The following is a 21,676-nucleotide window of genomic DNA, read 5'->3' on the forward strand; positions in this document are numbered from 1 at the left end:
CGCCTCGGGGACAGCCATCTTCTCCCCTCCAGACAGATGGGGTGTGCTCCCATTGGCCGACACCACACGCTTCCATTGGCTACTACACATGCGCAGCTCCACATACACAATGCATGGGGGGACAAATGATAAGCTCTCTCATTGGCCCAAACACATGTACCGCGGCTCCGCCCCCCTGCACTGACAGACCCAGGTAGACAAAGAGCGATAGCCGCCATCACTCGACAGCTACACCGCCTACGGACAAGTCTGACGGGATACGGAGCGAAAGAACGAACGAACGAAGTAAGTACTTTAAAAAATATATTTATATATATGTATTTTAAGTGTTTTTCTCCGGTTAACGAGCCGGTTAACGAGCCACCGTAACAGCGGTCGTGTGGCCGCTTGTTAGCCGGGCGATACGGCTCCGTATGCGGCTGCCCGGCGGCTGGCTGCCCGCCGGTCGGTCGGTCAGGTCTAAATTCACGGTCATAGTCAAAAAATATCTGAATCATGTGTGTCGGAATAATATGCAGATTGTGCTTTTTATCATGTTCAACACTTCGGCGACAGTTTTGACAAAGTTAAGTTATGTTTTAGCTAGTTAACCGACCGTTATCATATTTTCCCTCCTCAATTAATTTATTCCCTCCATTACTTTTTCTTTTTTCCCTCCGTTTCAACCCAGCGCATTGCACAGTATATCGTGAGCTTTGAATTATACGTTTTTATCGGTATTTTATTTTATTATTTGCCTTATTCCAGTAATGTCGACGTTACTGCGTGTTAGGTAACGTAACGTTAGGTCACTGTGTTGCTCACTCGCCTGGTTTCTTCTGGTTTTCAAATCTCATCTAAGGTCAGTGTGGAGATATAACGTTAACCTTATGCCCATGATATATTTGCATCTGGCTGGATTTGATCATTTTAACGTTGCTTCTGTAGTGATGCGTTCTGTAATGGTAAATTTGAATATTCCTTTGTTTTAATCACTTGTGACGTCCCTACCCCCTGCTTTCCCTCCAAGGTATCAGATCCTCTTTTGTTTGTCACCCATTTGTGTATTCTAATGTCTAGACCTTGTAATTGCATCAAGTTCCAGAGACACCCAACCTCTCATTTCCTCATGATATACTCAAACCCTTTTGTATTTTAAAGTGCATTTATTAGACCTCTTAATCACACTCCAGGATGTCAGTGCCAATACCTGAAAAGATATCCTGAGTAGGGGGCTGACCCCTGCAGTAGACAAAGGGGTGTGGAATATACCTGAAGGGGCGTTCCTCAAGTATAAATGTTTAGGTCTCCCCATTATCTTTGTCTTTTCTTTACCATCACTCGGATATGAATTGACCTTTTCTTGCAAGGAAATGAACACATGTCGGCCGGCAAGTCTCTATTTCATTCTTCACCAGCAACAGAGAATTTCCACGACAATTTGGTGTCAGAAGTGGGATCCCTCGTGCAATCGTCTGGGACGGAACGCGGACAGCAACAGGCCAATCCTGGGAGAGAAAAACCTTCCAGCCTCCAAAACCTCAATTCTCTTCTGAGAGGGAGGACTGACCGCGGACGCCCCAGATCGTTGCCGCTGGGATTCCAAGAACGTAACTCTATGAAATTCATCTGGTGAGCACTGAAATATTGACCTTTAAATTATCTTTCTCTAAAAATTTGGGTTTAATTAGACATAAACTTTTGATTTCTCATGTTATCCACAATCAACGGATGTTTCTATGCTTTTATCGCTTGTGCCGTAAACTAAGCGATCCTTACAGTAGTGACCATAGACATATATATATGTCTGTGGTGATGGCTGTTTTGTAAAATGCTTTCGTCGCTTGTGCCGCAAACTAAGCGATTTTTGCAGAGACGTCTGTAAATGCTTTAATCACTTGTGCTGTAAACTAAGTGAGCCTTACAGTAGTGACAATAGACACACAGTATATGTGTCTGTGGTGGCGGCTGTTCTGTAAATGCTTTTGTCACTTGTGCCGCAAACTAAGTGATCCTTACAGAGGCATCTGTATTGTATTTAATGCTTTTATCGCTTGTGCCGAAAACAAAGTGATCCTTACAAGACGTTTGTATTGTAATTAACCTAGTCGTGCACGACCTCCACATCTAAAATGGGGAGTAAGAACTCTGTTGAGATTGGACCTCCAGACGGTCAAATTGTGGATATCATGAGAAGGAAGTATGAGGACAAAACCTTAAAATATTTAAATTTCTGGGCAACAGAGTTTGGATTCCCAATAGGGGGATCTCTCAGTTTAAAAAATATCTTACTATTAGAAAAAAATTGAAGGAGAAAGAACTAGAAATGAGAAGAAAAAAGAAAATCTCTGTAAAAAAAATTAGAAATTATGGAAGGTCAAACAGAATGTTTACAGATGTGGAAAAAAGAAGCAGAAGCAAGAAACAGGGAACCCTTTCCATGCAAAAAAACTGAAACAAATGAAAAACAAAATTTACAGAGACAAAGGACACAAGACTTGCAGATCTCCTCTTCTTTGTATCCACAGTTGGCAGCTTTGAAGCTGGATCCAGACCCCAACGGCCACTCACCGATTCATCCCTCAGCTCCAACGTCATACAACTCTGCAACACCCAGCAAAGGAAGAGAAACAGACTCCACCACACCACAACAAAAACCAAGCTCGAGAGCAGCCCATTCTGATGTGCCGGTTCCATCATCTTTTCCAATTGCACACAGACTATGCCATTCCAATCAAGATACAGCCTTCAACATGCCCATGGTTGAAATATCTGGACCAGAAGGTGCAACACTGGTTTTCCGTCCATGGACTACTGCTGACATCACAGCAGCATCTCAACATCTGCCCAACCCCACAACATCAGGTAAAATATTTGCTGAGCAATTCATCACGTTTTGCCAGGAATTTAAACCAACGATGAATGAACTGAAAAGACTCCTGATCACTAAGATGAAATCCACAGACTGGCAGAAAATAGCAGGAAAATTCCCAGATGCTAATATCCGTTGCAGACACATCAGCTGGGAACATGAATCTAATACCCAATATAGAGATGCCGTCCATAACCTCTGTAATGCATTTACCCAAGCTTTCCCAATTAAAGCTAATCTGGAGAAAATCACTGCTTGTAGACAAAAGAATGATGAATACCCTGATGAATATCTCACTCGCCTGACAGAGGTCTTCAACACCTACAGTGGCCTTCAGCCACCGGATGAGTTAGGCAACACTCCAGATGTGTGGGAAATTCATTTCTGTAATTTCTTTCTAAATGGACTCAAACCAGACATTGCATCAGCTGTTAAAGTATCCTGCATCGGTTGGACTGATGCACGACTGTCCGAACTTCGAAGACATGCCATACATGCCTATGACCAACTACACTCTGAGAAAAAGAAAAATAGAAGAGATAACACAGACAGAGTTACACATGGCAGCAATTACCATGATGAACACAGTCCAGCAATATGGACAACCAAGTCATGGACATAGATGGAGAGGACGTGGCCGACACAGGAACTGGAGAAGAAAAGTTCCTCATGATGTCTGTTATCACTGTGGCCAAAATGGACATCAGGCACGTCACTGTCCCCTAAGAACATCATCAACTCCAACAACAACAACTCAAACTGAGGATGATCGGGGATGGTCGGAGGGAATGGATCCTTGCTGACAAGCTTAACCAACTTGTGAAATCTGAGAAAGGTACTGCACTACATCACACACATACAGAGTGTATAGGTTATACACATTGCTACAAATTGTGTTTGAACACTGACACTAGTTATGAAAAAAAAAAAAAAAAGATGTGTATGTGTTCATCAGGTCAAAAGAGTTACAGATACCATTACCATCCCACTCAAATGTGCAGATGGACCAAATGCAAACATGCCTTCTGAAAACTGCCCCATTAACCTGATGGGCAGATACTTGATGTGCAAATTAGGCCTTTGTCTGGTCTCAACCCCAGATGTAGCAAAACAAACTGATCTAATTTGGAGCCAAATGTTTTTCACACTACTTTGTTCACCATACCCTAGACCTGCAGTATGCATATCAATGGAAATTGCAACCCTTAACGGCCTTTTCAAAGCTTGTTACAGAAGTCAGAAAAACAGTTATCGACACCAGAGAAACTGCAATCAACCTCTTGTGTCACCAGGACCTGATGAGACATATGAGAAAAGTTGGTTGGGAAAGAGAGTTGATAATGTGAACACACATCAACCGGACAACACAGATGTGCTTTATCATTCTCTCTCACACCAATTCAATTTTGACATGTACACCACAGACCATTTGATTCTATACATTTACACTTGCAATTAGAGAGAAGATTGGGACCCATTTAAGAAAAACAATGTAAGCGCGCAGCCAATTGGCAAGAAAACATCTGATCAATCTAGAGCTATTCTTAAGAATTTAACATCTGTTGTGCACACTCAAAGAAAATCCAGCTGGTACCTAAAACACTTTTTAGGTTTGTTTGTTTGTTTGTTTGTTTGTATGTTTGCATGTTTGTTTGTTTGTATGTTTGTTTTTGTCTGAAACAAGTTAAAACTATTTCAGCCCTACAGGAGGTCCCTAAGACACTGTGGGTTGTCAGTCACTGTGATGTTTGGCCTCATCAAATATTAACCTATGGTGATCACTCCAAAATCAAGAAGCTATCGATTTACATAATGCCAGTCTTTGAGTCTTTTAAAGCAGTAGGAGTAATTGTTCCCTGTAAAGACTCCCCAGTTGGCACACCTTTGTTCACCTCTCCACAGCACGATGACTAAAATTCGACACTGTACTTTTAGAAATGTCAAACATTACTGTCATAAGATACAATATTTTAAACCCTATCACTCTTTTTCTCCCACCAGATGATGGAAAAGAACATAACTGAATTGCTATCTTCCAACAGGTTGACTCCTGACTGGACCGACAAGAATAACCATTAACAAACTAACTAACTATCTAACCTGATTTGGTTCTTTCTTTTGGATAGATCTGTTTAAGTTCACTCTCCTCTTACTATTTTACTCCCACTTTGCTAATGTGACACATGGGTAAAACCATGTGTCAAAAGGGGGGATATTGGATGTGTATGTTTTGGTTTATACAACAGATGCAGCAAGTGAAAATCAGCCTTTTCACGACCAGCGTCCACACTACTCCATGATTTCCAGCAGTGAAGAGGTCACTGCAGGAAGAAGCCAACAAAAGAACCAACGGCCACAAAGAGGAACTCTAATCAACAAGGACCATCCAGACGCATAGGTCTCCATCACACCTAGAAACTGCCAGAAGTGCTGAGGAGCAGCGCAGCAGAAGAAGATGATAGACCCTACCAACAGAGCTGAGGGGCAGTGCAGAACCAACGGCCGATAAGAAAATGACAGACTTCCTTTAGAACACAACCATCAAGAGATCAGAAGAACAGTGCAAGCATAGATATGATGCCCAAAGAATACATCCAAGAGGATTACATCCAAATTTCACTGCACCAAGAGACACACAACCCCAACTCATGAACCATTGTCCTCAACAGCCAAAATCCCACTGTCATGTGTGCAGAAGGACTCCTACCTTTACCATACTTCAACTCCATCCATAACCATTCTGCCAGCCCAAACTCACCACAATTAAGAAACTGTGCCCAACCTGAACCATGGTCAGACACTGTTCCATATTTCTACCTTAAAGACATTTGTTCGGTGGAGGAACCAGCAACAACTCTCCTTGCCCCTTTCCACTCCCTTTTTCATTTCTCCACTTCTTTCTGAAGAACACCTGGGCAAGATGTGTTGGTGCCCTCAGAGACCAAACTACAAAGCCACAAGAACAATTGAGAATCTTGAGAACTCTACAGAAGGCATGCCCCTGCTTTCACAAGCAATAACTGCAATAAAGTTCAAGATGTTACAGAATCGTGTTACACATAACTACGTTCTGACTACATCAGGAAACCTCACTATCATCAATGGACTGAATATTACATGTTTATTCAAGTTAACAATGTAACTTGACATGAGACAACATATGATGTGTGACAATATTACAGTCGATTACATAACTTAGACACCACAAATTCATTTGAAAGGTTGACAAGTCAAGTTTCAGTAGACTGTCTAACATTTTGAATTTGTACTGCTTGTTTTGGTAATCACTTGTTTTGTCAGTCTAAATTTTAAATCTTTACATTTGAAAACCACATTTTAGATAACCTTCTATTACAGACCACCCTACCCCTCAATGCAGAACAACTTGTTTAGAACATGTTTAGAATTGGCATAATTGTTTTCTACCCTAATCGTTTTATTTTAACTGATAGGCTACCTGTTTTTCCTGACTATGATTTCTTACTTTCTCAACATTTTCCTTTTTCTAGCAACTGTAATGACGATAAAGTTGTGACTTTTTCTTGTGTGATTAATGAATAATCAAAAGGGGGAATTGTAATGGTAAATTTGAATATTCCTTTGTTTTAATCACTTGTGACGTCCCTACCCCCTGCTTTCCCTCCAAGGTATCAGATCCTCTTTTGTTTGTCACCCATTTGTGTATTCTAATGTCTAGACCTTGTAATTGCATCAAGTTCCAGAGACACCCAACCTCTCATTTCCTCATGATATACTCAAACCCTTTTGTATTTTAAAGTGCATTTATTAGACCTCTTAATCACACTCCAGGATGTCAGTGCCAATACCTGAAAAGATATCCTGAGTAGGGGGCTGACCCCTGCAGTAGACAAAGGGGTGTGGAATATACCTGAAGGGGCGTTCCTCAAGTATAAATGTTTAGGTCTCCCCATTATCTTTGTCTTTTCTTTACCATCACTCGGATATGAATTGACCTTTTCTTGCAAGGAAATAAACACATGTCGGCCGGCAAGTCTCTATTTCATTCTTCACCAGCAACAGAGAATTTCCACGACAGTTCATGTTTCATATTTCTGTACAGTAAAATATTATAGCTGGTTGACACTCACATGTGAATGAGTTAGCTAGTGTCCCAGCAGTAGCTATGTGTTCATGAGAGGCTGATTAAAGACAGGCTGTAATCAGTGGGGTTAAATAAGTCAGCAGCAACAGATACAACAACAATACTACACACTAAAACCTATGAACTAATTAACCCATGCATCATGTACTGTATATCTGCATCATATATTGGTCACCTCATCTCATGTTGTTTTTATGCTCTCACTCTTTTTCAGAATGGATTACCGTCCTGTTTTCAGGGTGCACCCCACCACCACCTCGGAGCTCACCCTCCAGCCTTCACCTGAGGCAGCCAGGCTGGCCCAGGCCTACCGGCAGAGGTCAGCCTCGGTAGGCCCAGTGAAGAAGCCCGAGGTGGTGGCGGCCGAGGCCAGGGCCAGAGTGGTGGAGGCAGGTGCAATCTGGTGCTCTGTGAGAGCGAGCTCCAGTTTGCCGAAGCAAGCACAATGACTCATGTGTGATGGCCCCCTTTTAATACCCAGTCAGGAGGCCCGACCCCCTGCCACCGGTGCGCCCCCCAGCGCTCCTGGCCTGAAAAGACAGGCCTTTTGGCTACAAAAACGTGAGTTTCCATTTTTAATCTACACATACATTTACAATGGTGATATTCTGGCAGTTTGACTTGTTTACAAGCTTAGCAAATTCACCAGAATGTGGCCAAAAGTAACCCCACAGGACAATCAGGATCTGCCTCCCCGGAGGAGGCCTTTATTTGGTAGGCCCGACGAGCAAAGAAGCAAAGGCCATGCGCTGCGCTTCTTTTGGACGGCAGTGAAGGTGGCAGTTTGACTTGTTTACAAGCTTAGCAAATTCACCAGAATGTGGCCAAAAGTAACCCCACAGGACAATCAGGATCCGTCTCCCCGGAGGAGGCCTTTATTTGGTAGGCCCTACGGGCGAAGAAGCAAAGGCCGTGTGCTGCGCTGCTTTTGGACGGTAGTGAAGGTGGCTGTTTGGGTTTTTGATTTGATTTGACAATCAGGATCCAAAAAAGCGTTTCTCATAAAATAAACAAAAATGAGGAACGCTTCACGAATTTGTGAAGCGTTCCTCATTTTTGTTTATTTGCCTCAATCTTGTTATTATGTACAGTTAGAGACTCCATCAGAGCAGCTCTGGCTGCTGCCTCCCTCTCAGACTTGTTTACAAGCTTAGCAAATTCACCAGAATGTGGCCAAAAGTAACCCCACAGGACAGTCAGGATCCGTCTCCCCGGAGGAGGCCTTTATTTGGTAGGCCCTACGAGCGAAGAAGCAAAGGCTGTGTGCTGCGCTGCTTTTGGACGGCAGTGAAGGTGCCCAAACCCACCTACTGTCTGAGGCAGGCACACGGGCAATGCGCCACCCTGGACTATGCCTTGACAAATCTACCGAGCAACACCAGTGATTCCAGACAAATGCAACAGGCACACAACCGCACCACAACAAGGCCAGCAGATCAAAATGTGTAAACGCTTCACGAATTTGCGTGTCCATGCGGGGCCATGCTAATCTTCTCTGTATCAATTCCAATTTATTGTATGCACTTGCCGAAGCAAGCACAATGACTCATGTGTGATGGCCCCCTTTTAATACCCAGTCAGGAGGCCCGACCCCCTGCCACTGGTGCGCCCCCCAGCGCTCCTGGCCTGAAAAGACAGGCCTTTTGGCTACAAAAACGTGAGTTTCCATTTTTAATCTACACATACATTTACAATGGTGATATTCTGGCAGTTTGTTTACAAGCTTAGCAAATTCACCAGAATCCCTCACTGGCAGACCTTTGCCTCGGCCTCAGTCCAATCAAAACAAAGAGGAGAAACTGCTTTTTAAATGTCACCATGTCAGGTTAGACTGATGTGCGTGCATGTGTGCATTTGAAGAGTCCAAGGCCTATTTTCAGCTGTGGAGATAAAGGGTGGTGAGAAGAGACCAGCAGGCTGCTGCAGAGACGTTAGTCCTTCAACACGCCAGCGCAAGGCCTCTGCCATGACGTTAAATATGAGGTTTACAAGGGGAGCTGGCAGCAGGGGAGCGAGGAGAGAGGAGGAGGAGGAGGAGGAGGAGGAGGAGGAGGAGGGAAGTGCAGGGACGGGAAAATGTTTAGTCACAGTCTGCTGGACTCCAATCCCACAGGCATGCAGCAGCTCCTCCTCTGCTCATCCTCTCACATCTTTCTCCATTCTTTGAAAGTCACCACTTCATCCTGCTTTGTCTATTATTTCCTTCCTTCCTAAATGGTGGCATCTCACGTGTGCAAGTAGATTTCTCATCTACTTGCACATGTTCAACTTGTACTTTGCCTTTTTCTGTTTTTCCTGGTGAAACATGGAAGAGACGACTCAAAGAATCTGAAATCGGTCATTACAGGTGTCCAGTGTTGGGCACGTTACTTTGAAAAAAGAATTAGTTACAGTTACTATTTACTTTCCCCATAAAGTAACTGAGTTAGTAAATGTGTTACCACATGATAAAAGTAATTAATTACAAGGAATGTGTCTATTACATTTTTTACAAAATGCTCAAATATGTCAAACTAGCCTAGGCTACTTGGACTTTCTTCCTTCACCCCCGTTTATCTAGCTAGTGCACTAACCAACTCACTCAGTATTCCTCCACACAGACAGGCTGCGTGACGCCGCGCTGTATCACTCCACACGCCGTTGGTCTAAACAGCTGATAGACAGAGTGATACAGCGTACATAGAGCTCCAGATAAACGTCTTTTTTCGACCAGTTGATGAACTGAAAGTAATGTAACGTCTTACAGTTAAACGGGTGTATTATTTTCTGATGGGACTTCTTGAGGCGCATTTTATTGTCATAACTGCGCTGTAACGGGGGAAACAGTAACTTTTTTGATAACTTGTTACTGAAAAAAAGTATCGCCCGTTATTTTAAACGCCGTTATTCCCGTCACTGCAGGTGTCAGGCCAATGTTTGTGAGGATCATGAATGAAAAGGAAATGTAAATATTTCCTTGGCAAGACGATTTATGGCGTGCGCTCCTAAATTTTCTGCGTGTGTGTGACAAATTAGCCATAAAAAACAGTTGTAGAAGTAAATATCTATCACCAAATCTGAGCAACGGGAGTGAGTAAACAACCGACCACCATCATACTGTAGCTGCCTGACACCCATGTGTAAACACAACCCTGTGAGAAATTTCCCTTGTCATCATCAACTTCAGCAGCTGACGGAGCAGGATATAAAAATCTGTGATTGGCCGCAGGATGCAGGCTGAGGTAGCGTTATCAACAGGATATACGCTGCCAATTCAAACACCACCAGGCCGCCAACACCACACAGAAAGGAAAAAAAACTAAATATCTGAACACGCATGCTCTGCCAGGATTCACGTAATCAAATAAAAAGTGACCACAACAAAACACAAAACCTACACTTTAAATAAATTAGTGAATAATTCAGACGCTGCACAACAGTGGGCTAAACACCACCTTCAAAAAGTTTCGTCCTTGTCAGCATTAAAAAGTGCCTTTGTTATTGCTGTTAATCAGCACTCCATCGTCCTGTAGAAGGAACAACAAACTCAATAAAAGGCTGATGAAAGTGCTGATGGAAAATCTGAAGTTGCATTTTGTTTCTCTGAAATGAAAGCTTGTCTCACACATTCAACTACTGGCAAATACACTGACATTTGTTCGACTCCTATTGCCTCCGAGTTTCCTTTTGTTGACTGTCAATGAGGGACATTTGGGACTGATGCTGATATTTGACAAAAGGGGAGATAAAAAGAATCTAATAGCTGGTTCATTTTTAGCTGCTTAACACTTTTAGCAAGCCCGTCATTTCTACATTGAACCCAGACAGTTTGAAGTTCACCTGCAAAGTTTAAAGAGGAACTATGCAAGTCTGGTCGCTTTCCCGCTGTTTTGCTAACCCTCCTCTCAGCCATGTGCATTTGTTTACAACAAAGCCGCGAGAAATCAATCAATAGAGCGGTGGATAACATTATTTCTCATATGCGATGTTAAGACGTGTATATTTGTGTAGTTTAATCTGTCATAAACAAGAGATTACGGGTTACGGGGCGCATTTGTTTCGCGGTGCCACAGAGACGAGAGCTGGGACACACCGGGCCGGCGGCTCTGATCTTACAAGGTTGGTTTTCGGCCAAGAGACGATAGGTGGAAGGCAAAGAGCCTCCATTCTCCCTGGAACAAGTCATTAACCATCACAATTACTCCGAAGCTGTTTAATTTAGGTAAAACATTTAGCAATAGTTCCTCTTTAAGACAAGAAGAGAAACAGCAGACTGTCTTAGCTCTATGGAAAGTTCAGTATGTGGCGTCTGCTGGTTGATCCCAACCCGACAGAGAGGTCGACTACACCAATGCAGCACACTCACTTTCACCAACTCTAAACAAAGAAAGCTGGTGTCTGGCTCAGGATCAGACTCCAGAGGAAACAATTTCCTCAAACTTCCCGTCAACTTCTGTTGCTTGTTTCAGTTTCTCCTGTTTATTCCCAAGCATAAAGCATCCCGTACCTTTAATAACCGGAGACAGCGAGCGCTCTTCTCTAGATCCTCCTTAATTCAAAGCAGCTCGCTCCTCAAAGCAAACGCTGGCTCGTCCTCTCGTATCCACTCACTTCAAACTATCTCATCCCAGGTCTCTTTATACTCCCCTGAAGTGAAGGGCGGGTTATAAGGTGTGCATCGACTCATCAACCTCTACCACACAAGGTCCCTAATTATTGTTTCCCTCTGCCCCTGGGGGCTGATATCATCATGAACCAAGTCTGTCATTAGGTGGGAGAGTGATGGTTGGGGGCACGATGCTGGTTCACCGAACACATTGTGAACATGCTACACTCATCCTGAGTGTACAACAAAGGAGCATTCACCATGAAATTAAAGGGTTTTTAAGACATGACTCGGTCTGACTCGGCCCCTCACTTTTACCCAGAGGCCGGCTTAGAGGTCAGACATCCAGAAGTGGAAAGCCACGGAGCAAATGTACTTAAACATAACTGAACTAAGTGCTCATAAATACTTCCTTCCATTTTAAAACTTAAAATACTTTTATCTAATAGTTGCAGAATATTACCTTATCAGCAAAGCATAGGAAAAACTCTGGGAACATGAGCAAGCAAGGACAATAGTCTCATGTGGAGAGGTTCAAACACTGAGAGCATTGAAATACCATACTTCTTAAGAGATTTAAACTTCTGAAAATTAGTTTTTACTCTTGGTAGCATGTGAAATATAATATTAAGAGTTCACACAATTTTCAGTAACAGTGGATTCCTTCGGCTTCCCCATGAAAAGCCACAGTAACTTGGCATCAGGATAAACCATGATAATTGCAAAAGTATAAATCACTCCACAAATTACACAAGATAATGTCAGCCAAGTTTGACTTTTAATAAATCTGGTGGCTTAACCATTTGAACTGTGACTGCTGTTTTTAAGGATTTAAGGTTTTGCATTACTTAAGGTAAATCTCTTACACAACAATAATAATAGCCTAATAAAAAAGTAAATAAAAACATTCTGCATCCATAATCACTCTCAAGTAAAAAGGTATTTAGAGAAAAATACAACAATCTTTATTTTTACTATTCTTTTCTCTTGTCTTTTGTTCCTATTTTGTAAGATGTATTACTTTTCTGCTTGTTTTCTTGTCATTTTTGATTAGCAATTCTCTTTCTTTGTTTAGCTTATGGATGAAGCTAGGCATCTTGAAACATGAGCTCAACCGACACTGCAATTTGCATATACTTCCTCCATTCACTGTAACAGCTACCAACTTTCTGGACATCTGAAAGTAACAACAGACCTACAACTTAATCCATTTGTTGTTCTTGTAAGAGTCACAAGCTAAAAGGCAGGAAACCCTTTTAATTTATCACTGGACTATAAAATAACTTTTTGGAGGTGAGTCCAGGTTTTTCATTAGATGCATGAAGACAACCCCACGAGAAACCCGGTCTGTATATGGTCATAAAACTAAAAGAGGATAAAATGACAAAACGTACAGTAGTAAAAATGTATCTATAAAAAGTGGCATGAACATAATCATCCTTTGACCCTCGTGAAAGTCAGTTATTCACGTTAGTAGCTACAACTGGAGCTTTTCTGTCAATCAGTGTGTACAGGTGAGGCGAGGTTAAAAAAGAAAGTACCCTTTATACATCCACCTGAAATGTAAATATGAAATATGGACGTATTTAAATTTTAAATATATCTAAATTACACTGAAGTACACCCATGTCACTGTGTGTATTTCAGTGACAGTGGACAGGTCGCAGGAGGAGAGTGGGTCGATCTGATAGATGCTAAGGTTAATAATAACAGTGGTTATCTCTTATTTGACAGTGCTATGACTGAGGGAGCTCAGTATATTGGTTGGACGCACATTTTCTTGCGCCAATGGTCTGGAAACGTCTTAGAAATTATATTAATTATAGTAAATACTAAACGGATGAGTCGTATCAGTTCAATTTGATTTAGCCGCTTTATGTTAGCCTCTCTAGGCTATATCAAGACACTGGTTTAGCCTGTGTTAAAAACAAAATAAATAAAAACAAGAGAGCAGTATGTAAGTGAGTGAGTAGATAAACATCCTAACTGTTAACTACGAGCCGTGTTCAGTGGCTAGGTAAATGTATAAAGGTAAATAACGGAGCAGGCTGCTTCTCGTTAGTTAGCCGTGACAGTTAGCTTACCCGGCGGTGAGAAAAGCAGCCTCCTCGGCGTCGACTCCTCTCAATCAGCAAACAAACAAACAAACAAAACAGCGTCCCCCTCAGTTCCTCACAGACACGAACTGTCAGTTGTGGGCGGCAGCGATAGCAGCAGCAGCAGCAGTGGAGTATCTCTCCGGTATGTTCATTCATTCACAGACGGGACCATTAGACCATCTGTCGTCCTCCTCCCATTCAGTTCAGTTCAGACGAGCCACAGCGGCAGCAGCGTGGAGGCTTCAGTCCGGCTGACGTCAGCGGTGACGTAGACAGTTTGAGGACTCGGGGTTTTAAAGTGACAGTATCTCCCCCAAGCGGCCAGAGCCAGGTAGGGGAGACCGGGGTTGGTTGTCTCACGGGTTGGTTGTCACAGTGCTTATTACAGCCACACTACAGGGCGCTGTGACATGATGTTGATATTAAATTTGAGGCCTGACTTCCTGTTCATTTTGCAATAGGCCTAGTCATTTTGTTGAATGCACACTAAACACTGAGGTGAGGATATATTTTATCATTTTTATGGGTCAGAGTAATTTTTCATGTTTGTGTTATTTTTGCAATAACAGCTTACACGTTACTAGTCATTTCACAATAAAACACTCATTAACAAAACAAAAGTGGTAGTTTTTGTTGTAGTCATCTTTTAGCCAGCAAGCTAAAGCTATGTGGTAGTTAGCTTAACATGTTTGTTAAATGGTCAGTGGGGGATGGTTGTCTCACTGCTCTGGGGGTTGGTTGTCACACATGTGACAATGGCTTTCACAATGAAATAATTTTATAGCACTGCAAATTCTTCCATTTTACTTCTCATTAGATAATTCAGAGAACTGATCACCTGGCTCAGTCTTATTATAATATTGGACATGTAGGCTACCTGTTCTTAGTATGCTGTTTGTTGTTGCCAAATGAGGTAGGCTAACTTATTCATAATGATTTGATAATTTGATCGTTCTCGGGGCGCTGGTGATTATTATAGAGGTGGTATTCATTTCAAAAGTTATTTGGTGTGTCTAGCTTAAAAAACAAGAAAGTTACACATCTTCTTTTAAAATCCTAATTTATCACTGAAACCCTATTGAACCTCCATAGGGACAACCAACCCCATACCCTGTGACAACCAACCCCGTGATGGGGTTGGTTGTCACATTGTGTCAGAGTGTCTTTCATGGTGATTTACTTTTTGTTGCAATATGTTATAAAGACAAAAAGGATACCAGTTTCAAGCCAAGACCTTAAGCTTTCATTTAATGTAAGAATTACTGTTCAAAGTTTTTTTGAAGATGAGCAATTCGTACATGAGTAAAAAGTGTGACAACCAACCCCGGTCTCCCCTACTGCGTTAACAATAATATTATAAAAGGCTGATGAAAGTGCTGGTGGAAAATCTGAAGTTGCATTTTGTTTCTCTGAAATGAAAGCTTGTCTCACGCATTCAACTATACTGGCAAATACACTGACATTTGTTCGACTCCTTTTGCCTCCGAGTTTCTTTTTGTTGACTGTCAATAATGAGGGACTTTTGGGTCTGATGCTGATATTTGACAAAAGGGGAGATAAAAAGAATCTATTAGCTGGTTCATTTTTAGCTGCTTAACACTTTTAGCAAGCCCGTCATTTCTACATTGAACCCAGACAGTTGGAAGTTCACCTGCAAAGTTTAAAGAGGAACTATGCAAGTGGTCGCTTTTCTACTGTTTTGCTAACCCTCCTCTCGGCCATGTGCATTTGTTTACAACAAAGCCGCAAGAAATCAATCAATAGAGCGGTGGATAACATTATTTCTCATATGCGATGTTAAAACGTGTATATTTGTGTAGTTTAATCTGTCATAAACAAGAGATTACGGGAAAATAATAACAATAATATTTATTACAGTATTTCGGTAATCTATATTATTATTATTTCCAGAACATGCGCTTCAACTGGTAATAGCAAAGTCTAGTAGCTCTAAGTTTTTACAGTCTATGGTTTTTACTCAACTTTTTTATTTTATTTTGTTAAGCCATCAGGCTTTAATTAATTTATTAATTTATTAATTATTAATTAATTTTTTAATTCTTCAGCAAATGGTAGATGAGCTAACAGACACATGAATTTCCCTTTGGGGATTAATAAAGTATTAATAACAATAATAATAATACTTTAAATGGGGAGAAGTTGGCAGTTTAATTAAAGAGACATCTACTCTGTTGATCACTGCATAAAAAATAAACAACAGTGATAGGTTTACACAAAGACACTGTTAAAAGAACTTTTTTTTTTTAAATCACTGGAAAGTTTATTTAATTTATATTTTCATTGCAATACCACAACAACCACACAATGTACTCCCCCACAACCACCAAGAGTCATTTGCAGGACTACACACCAAACCTACTGTACGTGGGGTCAAATTTAGGAGCAAATGACTCTAAACAATACCAAAATATAGCTATAAATTGACCTGTAAAATTTGCAAAGTAAAATAAAGTTCATATATGTTATCATATCATGACATTTTGATGGGTATTTTTTTTGTAAAGTAGCCTATATGACCCACAAACATACACAACACCAATTTCAGGACCACTGAACATAATGACTTTTCATCGTCTATTTACATATATTTAAAAATAATAATAATTAAAGCCGCAAGCGGCGATGATCGGGCCCTCGCGACTCCACGCCACCGCGGGGCCTGAGGCACGCGGGGGCTGTGGTGAGAAGGGAGAAAAACCCTGGCAGGAGCAAAAAAACGCAATATTTCGTTCATCCACCAGGGGGCGGTAACCAGATGTAGGCAGATGAGCTCAGGGGCGAACCTTCATCACACACGTGAAGTTTCGAGCAAATCGGAAAAAGCATGAAGGAGTTATGATGAGTTGATGGTTCATCCACCAGGGGGCAGTAATGGGATGCGTGCAGATGTGTTCAGGGTCAGTCCCTCATCACACATGTGAAGTTTGGAGTGAATCGGACAAAGCATGAGGAAGTTATGAGCAGTTAATGGTTCATCCACTAGGGGGCAGTAATGGGATGCGTACAGGTGTGTTCAGGGTCAGCCCCTCATCACACATGTGAAGTTTCGTGGAAATCGGACAATGTTGATGTAAAATATGCCACTTCCTGTTTCCACTAGGGGGCAACATGAGTGAGATCGCCTATGAGCATATGTAGACGTTGAGGTCGTGACCCTGGACCTGTGTACCAATTTTCATGTTGATACGAGTTCAATAAAGCCATCCAAAGGGCAAACGTATTGTCATGGCGAGGAATTGACGCCGCGTCGCCACACGGACGCCATTACTCGTAGCTTCACAGCGTTCATGATGTAGCTTCACCACCTTAGTCTGCATGTTTTAGAAGTGGAATGAAGTTGATGGGGTGAACTATGTGCCATCTGTACACGTTAAGGTAAAACCTGGCCACTTCCTGTTACCACCGGGGGGCGCTATGAGTGACGTAGGAAATTAATATATGGGGACGTTCAGGGCGGAGCCGTCATCATGTCCAGCAAGTTTGAAGTTGATCGGATAAAGTATGTGGGCGTTAGAGCTGTTCGAAGGTGAAATGGCGAGCAAACGAAAAGTCGCCAAAATCCTCAAGGCCCCAGAAGCCACGCCCTTTGACGTAGAGACCTGCGGAGCACAACTTTTGATCAGAGTGGCATCTCGGTGGTCTCCAGCCAATTTGAAGTCAATCGGACAAAATCCCTAGGAGGAGATAGATCAAACAGGTCAAAAATTCAAATCAAAATGGCCGACTTCCTGTTGTGATTTCACCATGACATAAGAGGCTTTTTTGTGCGTCTTGCCATGTTCTATAAGCCCACCAAATTTCATGCGTCTAGGTGACACACAAAGGCGGGGCTGATGTTTTGAAATTTTGTAGGGGGCGCTATTTAGCCATTTGGCCACGCCCATTTCCAACGACTTTAAAATATCAAATTTTTCGCCAGTCCTGATGTGCATGCCAAAATTTACGCGTTTTGGGGCATGTTGAAGCCTCCAAAAATGCGATCCTTTTGAGAGAAAAAGAATGAAAGAATAATTAAAGCCGCAAGCGGCGATGATCGGGCCCTCGCGACTCCGCGCCACCGCGGGGCCTGAGGCACGCGGGGGCTGTGGTGAGAAGGAAGAAAAACCCTGGCAGGAGCAAAAAAACGCAATATTTCGTTCATCCACCAGGGGGCGGTAACCAGATGTAGGCAGATGAGCTCAGGGGCGGACCTTCATCACACACGTGAAGTTTCGAGCAAATCGGAAAAAGCATGAAGGAGTTATGATGAGTTGATGGTTCATCCACCAGGGGGCAGTAATGGGATGTGTGCAGGTGTGTTCAGGGTCAGTCCCTCATCACACATGTGAAGTTTCGTGGAAATCGGACAATGTTGATGTAAAATATGCCACTTCCTGTTTCCACTAGGGGGCAACATGAGTGAGATCGCCTATGAGCATATGGAGACGTTGAGGTCGTGACCCTGGACCTGTGTACCAATTTTCATGTTGATACGAGTTCAATAAAGCCACCCAAAGGGCAAACGTATTTTCATGGCGAGGAATGGTCGCCGTGTCGCCACACGGACGCCATTACTCGTAGCTTCACAGCGTTCATGATGTAGCTTCACCACCTTAGTCTGCATGTTTTAGAAGTGGAATGAAGTTGATGGGGTCAACTATGTGGCATCAGTACACATTAAGGTAAAACCTGGACACTTCCTGTTACCACCGGGGGGCGCTATGAGTGACGTAGGAAATTAATATATCGGGACGTTCAGGGCGGAGCCGTCATCATGTCCAGCAAGTTTGAAGTTGATCAGATAAAGTATGTGGGCGTTAGAGCTGTTCGAAGGTGAAATGGCGAGCAAACGAAAAGTCGCCAAAATCCTCAAGGCCCCAGAAGCCACGCCCTTTGACGTAGAGACCTGCGGAGCACAACTTTTGATCAGAGTGGCATCTCGGTGGTCTCTAGCCAATTTGAAGTCAATCGGACAAAATCCCTAGGAGGAGTTAGATCAAACAGGTCAAAAATTCAAATCAAAATGGCCGACTTCCTGTTGTGATTTCACCATGTCATTAAGAGGCTTTTTTGTGTGTCTTGCCATGTTCTATAAGCCCACCAATTTTCATGCGTCTAGGTGAAACACAAAGGCGGGGCTGATGTTTTGAAATTTTCTAGGGGGCGCTATTTAGCTATTTGACCACGCCCATTCCCAACGACTTTAAAATATCAAATTTTTCGCCAGTCCTGATGTGCATGCCAAAATTTACGCGTTTTGGGGCATGTTGAAGCCTCCAAAAATGCGATCCTTTTGAGAGAAAAAGAATGAAAGAAAGAAAGAAAGAAAGAAAAATAATAAACAGAGCAATTACAATAGGGCTTTCGCTGGGCGACTTGCAGTCGCCGCTCGGGCCCTAATAATAAACAGAGCAATTACAATAGGGCTTTCGCTGGGCGACTTGCAGTCGCCGCTCGGGCCCTAATAATACATTTTGAATAAAACTTAACATCTGACCTAAAATCATGTGGCAATGCTACGAGGGAAAAACTTTGAGAAAGAGCCAACAACGCCACCTAGGGGAATTCCACACCTATAGCTACAATTCTATAACACCAAAGGACACGCAGGTTTAACAGACACTGGCTCAGACGTGATTCCAAAAAAATACAAGTTTTTATTATTAACTATTGTTTTTCTTTTTGCAGAGTACAGGTTCACAATAAAATCAATGGACAAAACAATATTGTACAATATATAATAGGGCCATATAAAAGCGTTGCTTAGGTTGTCAATAAAGTGCTAGGGTACAGGGCTGGGGGCTCACCGGGCGAAGATGACTGCTGAGGGAGAGGGGAAGGGTCCTTATGCTACACCACACGTGAAAACCACACAAATTGTTCACCACAAAGTGCACTACTGTAAAGTAATCAACGTAAAGGAGGACGGCGACGCACGGTGAGCAGGAAGCAGGAGGAGGGGGTACTACACCCCAAATACAAAACGGGGGTACTACACCCCAAATACAAAAAATATATAAATAAGCAACCTGCTCTGCCACAATCATCACCATTCAAACCAACGTGTCTAACACGTTATATTGCGATTTGATTGGACAAGAGACGTCCCATGAGTGCCTCGTGCCTACGACCGAATCACACCCGTGCTGATAGACAGTACAACAGCACTCCCAGAGACTGTAAAAGATAGGGATATTGCCTATGGATGGATATTGCTTAAATGTACTATTTTCTCTCTCGTTTGCCTTGAAATGGGTGCGAGTTGCCAGTATTCTGTAAAATTTGCGCGTTTTTTTTTTTTTAATCAAAATGATGATTAGTGCAACTAACAGCACAAAAAGGCTCTTGCTGCTCTTTCTGCAGGCGACATGCGCAGTAGAGCGTCAATGACGTAGACGTATAATTCCTCTCACAGACTGTATGCTTGTGTATGTTGTATATAGGGTACACAACTTTTTTTTTCTTTAGACATAACTGACGCGATTTTCGGTTGTTTTACGACGAACAAATTCGACGTTTTAACGCGGACGTCAAAGCCTACTCCTACTCCATACAACAGCGTCAGCGACACTCCTGCTTAGTTAGGCCTATAAATACCTAAATAAAAAGCTACCTAGCATAGCTCGCTAAATTTCTCAACGTTTTCATCATGACAAAGGCGCCAAACAGACCAAAGAAGAAAGCGAGGAAGAGAAGAGCAGAAAATAGCCTGACGGGATCAGACATGGGTAAGTAACTTCTACAGTGCAGTGTTTCCCCTACCATTGTACAGGCCTGGCGGGCCGCCAGGCCAACGAGAGCCCCCGCCAGGCCAAAAAATAATAATAATAATAATATGGCAAAAATAAGCGACATATCCATTCATTCAGAAATCAATAATCATTTCTGTTTCTGTGCAGCGCTGTTCTGAAACGCGAGTCAACCTGCTTCACTGCCTAGTATACGAGTGCGCAAGCATATTATGGGATGTTGAGGTTTGCAGCAAGTAAACTAATGGAAAAAAGAAAAAAAATCGCGGGTGACAGACGCGCGTCATGCGAGACAGACAGGGGAGGGGGGAGAGAGAGTGAGAGGGGGGATTGACGCGGAGCAAAGGGACTGCCTGGTGGGATCGAACTGGGTCGCTGCAGCAGGTGTGCTCTACCAGGTGAGATGTAGCCTACGCATAGACTGTAAAAAGAATGGACGTAGCGTCCGTGACGTCACCCATTGGTTTTGGTGAGTCTGTTTTGTGCCGCTACTACGGGGGTTTGAGCCGCGCCATGTTGGATTCTACTTGCCATATTTGGAGCGGTGCAGCCGTTGGCCGGCCGAGAGCCCGCCCACTGGCCTCGTAGCAGCGGTCGCCGGACCTGTCACTCAACGGTTCTGCGCCCTAATTGGCCAGAACTTTAAACCTAATAACAGTAAAACGGTAGAGTTTAAAAAAAATTCACCCCCCTCAGAGTGTGTGCGGGGGTAGAAACTATCGGTTGAGACCAAAAAAATGAAATGTACCAGGCTGTAAATATGTTTTTTAAAGCTGTAAAATCGGCTATTTTAACATGGGGCTCAATTGGAGTTGCTCCCTTCTGGAGCCAGCCCCCAGCGACAGCCGAGGGGATTGCAGTTTTTTGAACGCGGAAGTGAGCTTCACTTCTCAGACCGACAACTGCCCCCTTGAGCCTACGTCGCTCGCGGCTCGTCGTATTTAATCAGCGATTTCAGCGAGCGTTTACTGAAGGTGAGCGTCCTGACGCTGCTTCTTTAACGCCGCCGGTGTTCCAGACTCGGGGCAGACGCACGCAGTAACAGTCACCTGTTACCGTTACCATACCGACGAGCTGACCTGTCCTTTTTACGTTACGGTATAACCCTGTTGTCAATAAACACACGTGGGGACGGTGCTTCAACCGAACTATACAGCTGTTAGATGACTGGCTGTTTCCCTGTCACTGTTGTTTCAATGTCCCACATCCTTGAGTTTTACAGGGGCATCTCAATAAACTAGAATAACATGGAAAAGTCTAGGCTATTTC

At 42.9% G+C, this 21,676-nt stretch overlaps 1 protein-coding gene and 1 non-coding gene across 2 annotated transcripts in view; both read right to left on the minus strand.

The window, feature by feature from the left end:
• Positions 1–13,836, minus strand: part of slc39a14 (solute carrier family 39 member 14) — a 39,860-nt gene extending 26,024 nt beyond the window's left edge. The window contains exon 1 of the mRNA XM_085785943.1: positions 13,644–13,836. The gene's annotated coding sequence lies outside the window, so the exon portion shown is untranslated. The remainder of the gene's footprint in view (positions 1–13,643) is intronic.
• Positions 8,413–8,514, minus strand: LOC146981020 (U6 spliceosomal RNA). The gene has a single exon (XR_015036712.1). It is a non-coding gene; the product is annotated as a U6 spliceosomal RNA (small nuclear RNA).
• Positions 13,837–21,676: the final 7,840 nt, after the last annotated feature.

Source organism: Trachurus japonicus, chromosome 9 (assembly GCF_045865225.1).
Source record: "Trachurus japonicus isolate A0001 chromosome 9, Traja_1.0".
Lineage (NCBI taxonomy): Eukaryota > Metazoa > Chordata > Actinopteri > Carangiformes > Carangidae > Trachurus > Trachurus japonicus.